We start from the raw sequence: 7,630 nt of genomic DNA, 5'->3' as shown, positions 1-7,630 counted from the left end.
TTTCTCTTTTTACTAAAAAAATTAATTTTAAAAGAGGAAAAATAAATTTAAAAATATAAAATTGTTTTTTGTATAAATATCCAAGTTTTCCTTATACAACCTCAAGTAATTCCCTATAAAACTTCAATTTTTTCCCTGGAAATTCTAAAATTAGTTCTAAAAGAGAAAAAAATAAAGGAAATTTTTTAAAAAAAAATGGTATTTCCCTTTAAAACCCCAACTTTTTCCTAACAAGACCTAGATAATTTCATGTAAAACCCTAAATTTTTCTCTTTTAGGAAAAAAAACTAAAATTATTTCTAAAAAAAGGAAAACTAAAGGAAATTAAATTGATAAATTGATTGTTCTAGTAAAATAAACCAAGTTTTTCCCTTTTACTAGGAAAAAAACTAAAATTATTTCTAAAGTTTGTTACAATCGAGAGTTGAGTTGATAAGCTAATAAACTAGAAAAAAAAATATCAGATGCTGAATTAAAAGAATTTACATCAGCAAGAAATAAAGAATGAACGTGAGCTTTTATACAAAATATGAAACTCACGATTCAAGCTCAATCAATCAAATTTTTTTATCATTCTATTCTATTTTATTTAATTTTCACTAATAATTTTTTTAGAACAAGAAATTCAGCAATACAAATGATTAAACCTAGTAAGGCAACTAACCAAATCAAATATTGACAAAAAGGAAGTCAATAAAAAAATAATTTTACAATATAGATATGGATTACAGGTTAACATAAATGGGTTAAAAAATGTGTTAGAATCAACAAAGTTTACTAGGGGTTAATTCAACAAGTAGTTTAAAGGTTACACAGGTTAAATCCTAACTGTCTCTATCATCTCAATATATCAAATCAATAGTATGATCTCGACATGTATAACCGAAGCGAGTTGTAGAATAACAAATCAAGTTGCATACTCACAACCATAAATAAAATAAGCACAAAATAAAATATATGCTCTATAGGCTCAAATGCTCACGAAAAAATATGATTTTGATGTCAAACTTGTAGATTTAAAATTTCAAAATTATTCTTCAGTTCAGGGAGACAACCTAAAACAATAATTTCTAAAAAATAGGTTATCATGCTTGACTCTCTCACGTCTTAAAATATAAATTAAAAAATGCACAAAAATCCACAAAGATTCCAAAACAAAATCAACAAAACTCTAAATTAAAAAAAAATATTAACTTTAATGATATGTGCGGGAAAATTACATAAACAAAAACAATTACTCTGAGACTTCATCGCATAAGCATATAAACATCCTCCCCATACTTAAGATGTACATTTCCCTTAATGTACAAACAAAATAAGAAAAATATCATAAGGGAGGGAGAGAACTGAAACGGACCTGAATTTGGATGAATTCGTCAAAATAGTGAAATATGAAATCGTAAGCGATTCGAAATGAAGTACATGTTTTGAGCACACTAATAATTTAGACAAAATAAATAAGATAAAGGGTTACAAAATAGAAAAACAACTGATAAAACAATAACAATAAAGTTAAAAATAAAAATAAAATAAAACATATAAGTATGAAAAATAAAATAAATACAAATAAGAAGAAAAAGAAAAAGAAAACTAAATAAAATCTAAATAATTCAAAAGAAAATAAAAAATAAATCTAATACTATTTTAATAACCAACTTAGCAGAATAAAAATTGAAATAATAATAATACTAATAATAATAGTAAAGAGGATGGTTGGTTTAGTGGGTACCAACGACGGTGTTGGGGGAAGGAAGAAAAAAAGAAAAATGAAACCCTCTAGCACTAAAAGAGAGTACATGGTCATGTGCTAGGCCATGTGAGCCACATGACCATGTGGACAAGCTGTGTATCTCTCTGAGGCCGTGTGGCCTATTAGAAAATTTTAAAAATTTGCTCCAGTGTCCACAAAGCCTATGACACGCCCGTGTGTCCAGGCCGTGTGTTACACACGACCATGTGGAATCACTCAGACCGTGTGCTGTTGTCGTTCGCTTCTTCTACGCCCATGCACATGGGATTGTAGGTCACACAGCTGTGCCTCTAGGCCTTGTTCCTCCAGTCAGACCATGTGGGTCAAAAAATAATTTTGAAAAATTAGCTTCAATATTTACACGGCTTATGACACGCCTGTATGTCAGACACGGCAGTGTGGATCACCCCAGACTATGTGGGCCACCTTTTTTTAAAATTTTTTATTTTAGTTTTTTCTTTGTCATTTTTTTTGAATTTTTTAAGTAATAATAAAAGGTAAGTGTACTAAGCACGTAGCATAGTTAAAATAAATTTAAAAAATTTGCCTCTCAAGGAGTGCTTATTTAAAGTCTAAGCTTGACTTCCTTTTTGTAAGCCCACGGTTAAGTCAGATTTTGGAGTTGGAGCTCCTCTCTCTCTTTATCAGTACTACCACCAAAATAAAGTTTGAGTCGCTGACCATTTACCTTGAATGTGCCGTAATCAGGGTGTGTTACCTTAACAGTTCCATATGGGAATATGTTTTCTACCACAAACGGATTCGACCATCTCGATTTAAGCTTTTTAGGGAACATTCGTGGATATCAATTGTCTAACAACACTCTGTCTTCAACTTTGAATTGGTTCGTCTTCTCTAAATGCATACCATGACATCGTTTTGTTACTTCTTTGAATGTTCTTGGTTTCTCATAAGCCTTTGGTCGCCATTCATCTAATTCATCAAGTTGCACCATTCGTTCTCCACTCGTCCCTTGATTTTTATCACCTTGAATAGGATACGGTTCTAACACATTTTCATTAGTGATTTCTTGCAAAGAATGTTGAATCACACGATTACTAACATTATCAGAATAACGAGTATCATCTCGCTCGCTAGAAATTCTCACAAATTCACATGCTTGAAGATCATGAGTACCTCAAAATCCTCATCCATGTCCAATATAACAAAATCAACAGAGAATATAAATTTATCTACTTTAACAATTACATCCTCAATGATACCCCTAGGATACTTAATTGATCTTTTATCTAATTGAATACTCATCCTACTGGGTTTTGGTTCCCTGAGTCCAAGTTGTTTGAATATTTTATAAGACATAGATTTATACTAGCACCCAAATCAGCAAAAGCTTCTTCTACATTTAAGTTACCAATAAAACAAGGCATAGGAAAACTCTTGGATCTTTAGGCTTAGTAGGTAGTTTGTTTTGGGAGAATGGAGGAGCAATCCTCATTGAGCTCCATAGTTGACAATTCGTCTAACTTCTTTTTATTTGTTAACAACTCCTTTAAAAATTTTGTATAATTTGGTATCTGAGAAAGGGTTTTCAACCAAAGGTAAGTTAATATGAATTTTTTTTAAAAGTTCAAGAAATTTACTAAATTGTTTGTTCATGTGGTCTTTGTTTACTTTTTTCGGATATAGAATTCGTGGTTTGTATTATTTGACCACTAGCTTATGTGCTTTCTTTCCTAAATCCCATCATTTCCTCAACAACTTCTAGATACAACTTCTTTTCAGGCTCGACTAACTCTTCCACGATTTGAACAGTTATTGTATGCACTTGCTCTTTTGGGTTGGTTTTAGTGTGAATATAGGTAAGCTACCTTGTTGTCTCTCTGAAACCAGTTTAGCAAGCTGTCCAATTTGATTTTCAAGCCCTTGAATCGATGCTTGCTGATTTTTTAGAGCTATCTCAGTGTTGTGGATTCTAGTTTCAGACATCGAAATAAATTCAGCTAATATCTTCTCAAAGTTTGGTTTCTTTTCTTGTTGATAAGGTTGCTAAAAACCTAGAGGGTGTTATGACCTTTGATTACCTTGACCACCCCAAGAGAAATTTGGGTGATTCCTCCATCTTTGATTATAATTATTGCTATAAGGGTTGTTTTGAGATCTAGAACTATTACCCATAAAATTGACTTGGTCATGCTCCATGTTAGACTTGAAGGGAAAACTTTCTAGATTCATCATCCCAACTCCAGTTTAATCTCAATTGCATTATCAGATTCACCTATTTAGCCAAACTCAAACCATCAATTTTGTTATCAAGAGCTTCAACCTGACTCGACAACATAGAAACTGCATCAATATAAAAAATTTCAGCTACCTTGGTAGCTTTTACTCTCATAACTTGCCACTGAAAATTGTTTAGTGCCATCTCTTCAATAGACTCTTGGGTTGTCTCAGGTGTTTTGTTATTCAATATGCTACCAGCTACTACATCAACCACCTGTCTAGTTGAGGGGTTCAAACCATTGTAAAAAGTTTGAACTTGGAGCCATAGTGGTAATCCATGATGAGGACACCTTTTCAACAAATCATTAAATCTCTTCCATGTATCGTAAAGTGTCTCAATGTCAAATTGATCAAAAGAGGAGATGTCTTTCCTCAACTTAACTATTTTAGCTAGTGGAAAATATTTCATCAAAAGCTTCTCAATCACCTAAGCCCAAGTCATGATAGAACCCCGAGGAAGTGAATTCAACCACTATTTTGCCTTGCTCCTCAAAGAGAATTGGAGCAACCATAAGCGTTTGACATCATTAATAACGGTATCGATCTTAAAAGTGTCATAGATCTCTAGAAAATTAACTAAATGAGCATTCAGATCTTTATCTGCAACCCATCAAACTTAACATACTACTAAAACATCTAAATTTTGTTTGGCTTAATCTCAAAATTGTTTGCAGTAATAATTAGTCTGACAATACTCAATTCAGCCCCAACCAAAATGGGCTTAGCAAGGTCATACATAGTCCGAGGAGCTAGATTTGGTGGAGGATGTTGATTATTAGGATTATCATCCATCTCAACAATAATGTCCTTTTCCTCTTGATCGTCTATTACAATATGCTGACCTTAATTTTCTTTAACCTCTCTACGACTTTTTTGAGTATTTTTTACGATCTCACTATAAAAACTAATGGTTTCAACGGGTTGCCTCTAGTCATAAACCAAAAGAACCTATAAGAATTAAACAAAAGAAAAATAAAAATGTAACAATTAAAATAAAAATATTAAAAAAATAAAAATGACTAAATTAATAGAAATAAAGTTGTCCTAATATTCTAGTCCTCAGTAACGGCGCTAAAAACTAGATGCATCGTGAACAAACTAAAACTGTGACAAAGGCTAGTACACCTCTCAATTAATAGTATAGCTATGGTGAGCAAATATATCGTTCTATTATTTAGTCGATAAATTCGAGTGATTGATTAAAAAAAGTAACTAAATTAATTAACTAATGAACAATACAAAGAACAAAACACAAAAATAACCGAGTAATAACCAAGAAGTGAAACAATACCCAAGAAAGAATTCACCTAGACTGTATCTGTCACTATCAATCTAAATTACACAATTTCTTTACTTAGTATCTTAACCCATAGAAATCCCTAAATTATGCTAATATCTCTTTTGAGAGTAAGAGCAACTGAATCTAGGTTGATTAATTGAAAATTCTTTCTAATTAAAACCCCTATTATCGCAGTAACTCATGCTATGGATTCCCCTGTTAGATTTGACACTAATCCGGTAGATTTATGTTGTTCTATTTCTAATATTGCATGCAACTCCACTCAATTACATAAGATCTACTCTTAAACAGAGTCTATTTCTCCTCTTATTTTAGCATATCATACATGGATCAATAATCTAGAAATATTAAATCAAGAATTAAGCACACATAATTGAGAACAAGAAACTAAGTATTTATTACGTAAAATAAAAATCAAACTGTGACACCCCAAACCCGACTAGGATGACCAGCCCGAATTCAAAGCGTTACGAGACTAATCCTAAACTGTAACAAGTACAAACTACCAGGACCTATTTTGAGTTACAAATTAAGTGTGTTTCTATTGAGTTTTACCCTTTACGAGACTAATCCTAAATTATTACTAAGTTTCCTTATCATCTAGGGCTAATTAAACCAATCAATTTTCAAGAGTAAATCGTAACAAAAACAAATTAGAATACCAATTGAAAAAGACAAAAATTCAAACCACTCAAAACCCACACGGTCGTATCCCCCAGACCGTGTGTCATTAAATGACTATGTTCGCATTGCAAAAAACTTTTAGGCAGATCACACACGTCTGTGTGGAAATCTCGCACGCCCGTGTGTGATAGCTCCAATTTCCAAACGCCCGTGTCACTTACCGACACACCCGTGTACAACCCCTGGCACACCCGTGTGGACAGGCACACACCCGTGTGAAAACCATTGCAACTATTTTTGTGAAAAACTCATTTTAAAACTCGATTTAGCATATTTAAGTGATCAATTTGACCCGATTTAGCTACGATTAACTATTATACATATACACAGAACTTCAATTGAATTTATTGACATCAATTAAACCTCAATTAAATAGAATTAGGAAATTAGTCTCATGTACATCAAACACCGATTAAATCAAACAAGTGGCGTACCTTAGTCGCTAGTAAACCACTCCGTGGAAGTTTCATTTAAACAATCGTTAGTATAAATTTCATGTTTCACACACCGTGTTAACAATCACCGTGTTATCAAGCAACAATACACCGTAAATCAATTAATAATTAAACTCAAACATGCCTCAAAATTATTATAAAACCATCAAAAATAAATGTTCAATGTCCAAAGTCCATTTATAACCAAAATCAAACTATTTTCCTAGGAGTTCCACAATGCCCAATTACAGTTTCTAAAATGTATAATAAAGTCTCTACCAAGCCTAAATCTCTTGGAGCTCTCTTGCTCGACTCCTCAGCTCCTCAATCTAGTCGATTATCTACACGAATGTGAGAGTTTGAGCTTTAAAATGCTCAATGAATGTTAATAAAAACAACAAGTAAATTAACATCTAATTCATGCTTAATTCACAACCAATCATTCACCAATTGTCATATAAAAATAATTAAACACGTCAATTTAATTTTCATAAGTATTTTCAACACCAAAAATCAATTATTCAAAGCTTTCAATCATCAATTGTTATAGAAATAATCACAAAAAAATCAATTGTTATAATTAAACAGGTCAATTTAATTTTCATAAGTATTTTCATACATCGGATAAACGGATCTCTGAACTCCCACAAATATCAAATACAATCCACTAAGTTGAGTAGGCCAAAGCACACGGTCCCTTATCCGTTTTACCAGTTTTCACTTATTTTCAATCCTTTTGCTCCAAATGCACTATTAAGCATCAAAACATGAATTTAAAGGGTTAGGAGCATATAATTCACAATTAACATTGTTTAATCACCCAAAAACACATTAAGAATGAAGTACAAACATGTTACTTTTAGCACTTAACAAATAGCATGCTCTTATTTTCTTCCAACATTCACTTCAGTGTTTGTTTTCGCAGTGTTCACATGTTGGAATGGTCATATCTTTTATTGGACCTTTAACGTTGTCCACCAATTTCACCGATTGATTGATCGAGTGTTTTTCTAACCCAATTTTTAATGAAGTTGGTCTCTATGATCCTCAAGTCCCCTTAGTTCACTTTGGTAGAGGTCTTGAATTAGAGGTCCTAATTTTCTTTCTGAGGGCTTCAAAATTTTCTACTGAAGAAGGGTCAACAATTTTCAATCCTATAATTTGATGAATTGCAGGCATTATTGTAGTCTACAAAATAATTTTTACTATTCCTTGAAGGAA

The 7,630-nt window shown here is 32.2% G+C and overlaps 1 non-coding gene across 1 annotated transcript; it reads left to right on the top strand.

Annotated features, from left to right (window-relative positions):
- Nucleotides 1-4,263: 4,263 nt before the first annotated feature.
- LOC121225983 (small nucleolar RNA R71) lies at nucleotides 4,264-4,370 on the top strand. The gene has a single exon (XR_005923883.1). It is a non-coding gene; the product is annotated as a small nucleolar RNA R71 (small nucleolar RNA).
- The last annotated feature ends 3,260 nt before the right edge of the window (nucleotides 4,371-7,630 follow it).

The sequence above is a fragment of the Gossypium hirsutum genome, chromosome D13 (genome assembly GCF_007990345.1).
Source record: "Gossypium hirsutum isolate 1008001.06 chromosome D13, Gossypium_hirsutum_v2.1, whole genome shotgun sequence".
In the NCBI taxonomy this organism is placed as follows: Eukaryota; Viridiplantae; Streptophyta; class Magnoliopsida; order Malvales; family Malvaceae; genus Gossypium; species Gossypium hirsutum.
Note: the sequence above shows the minus strand (reverse complement) of the source record. Positions and strands in the feature narration are given on the sequence as shown.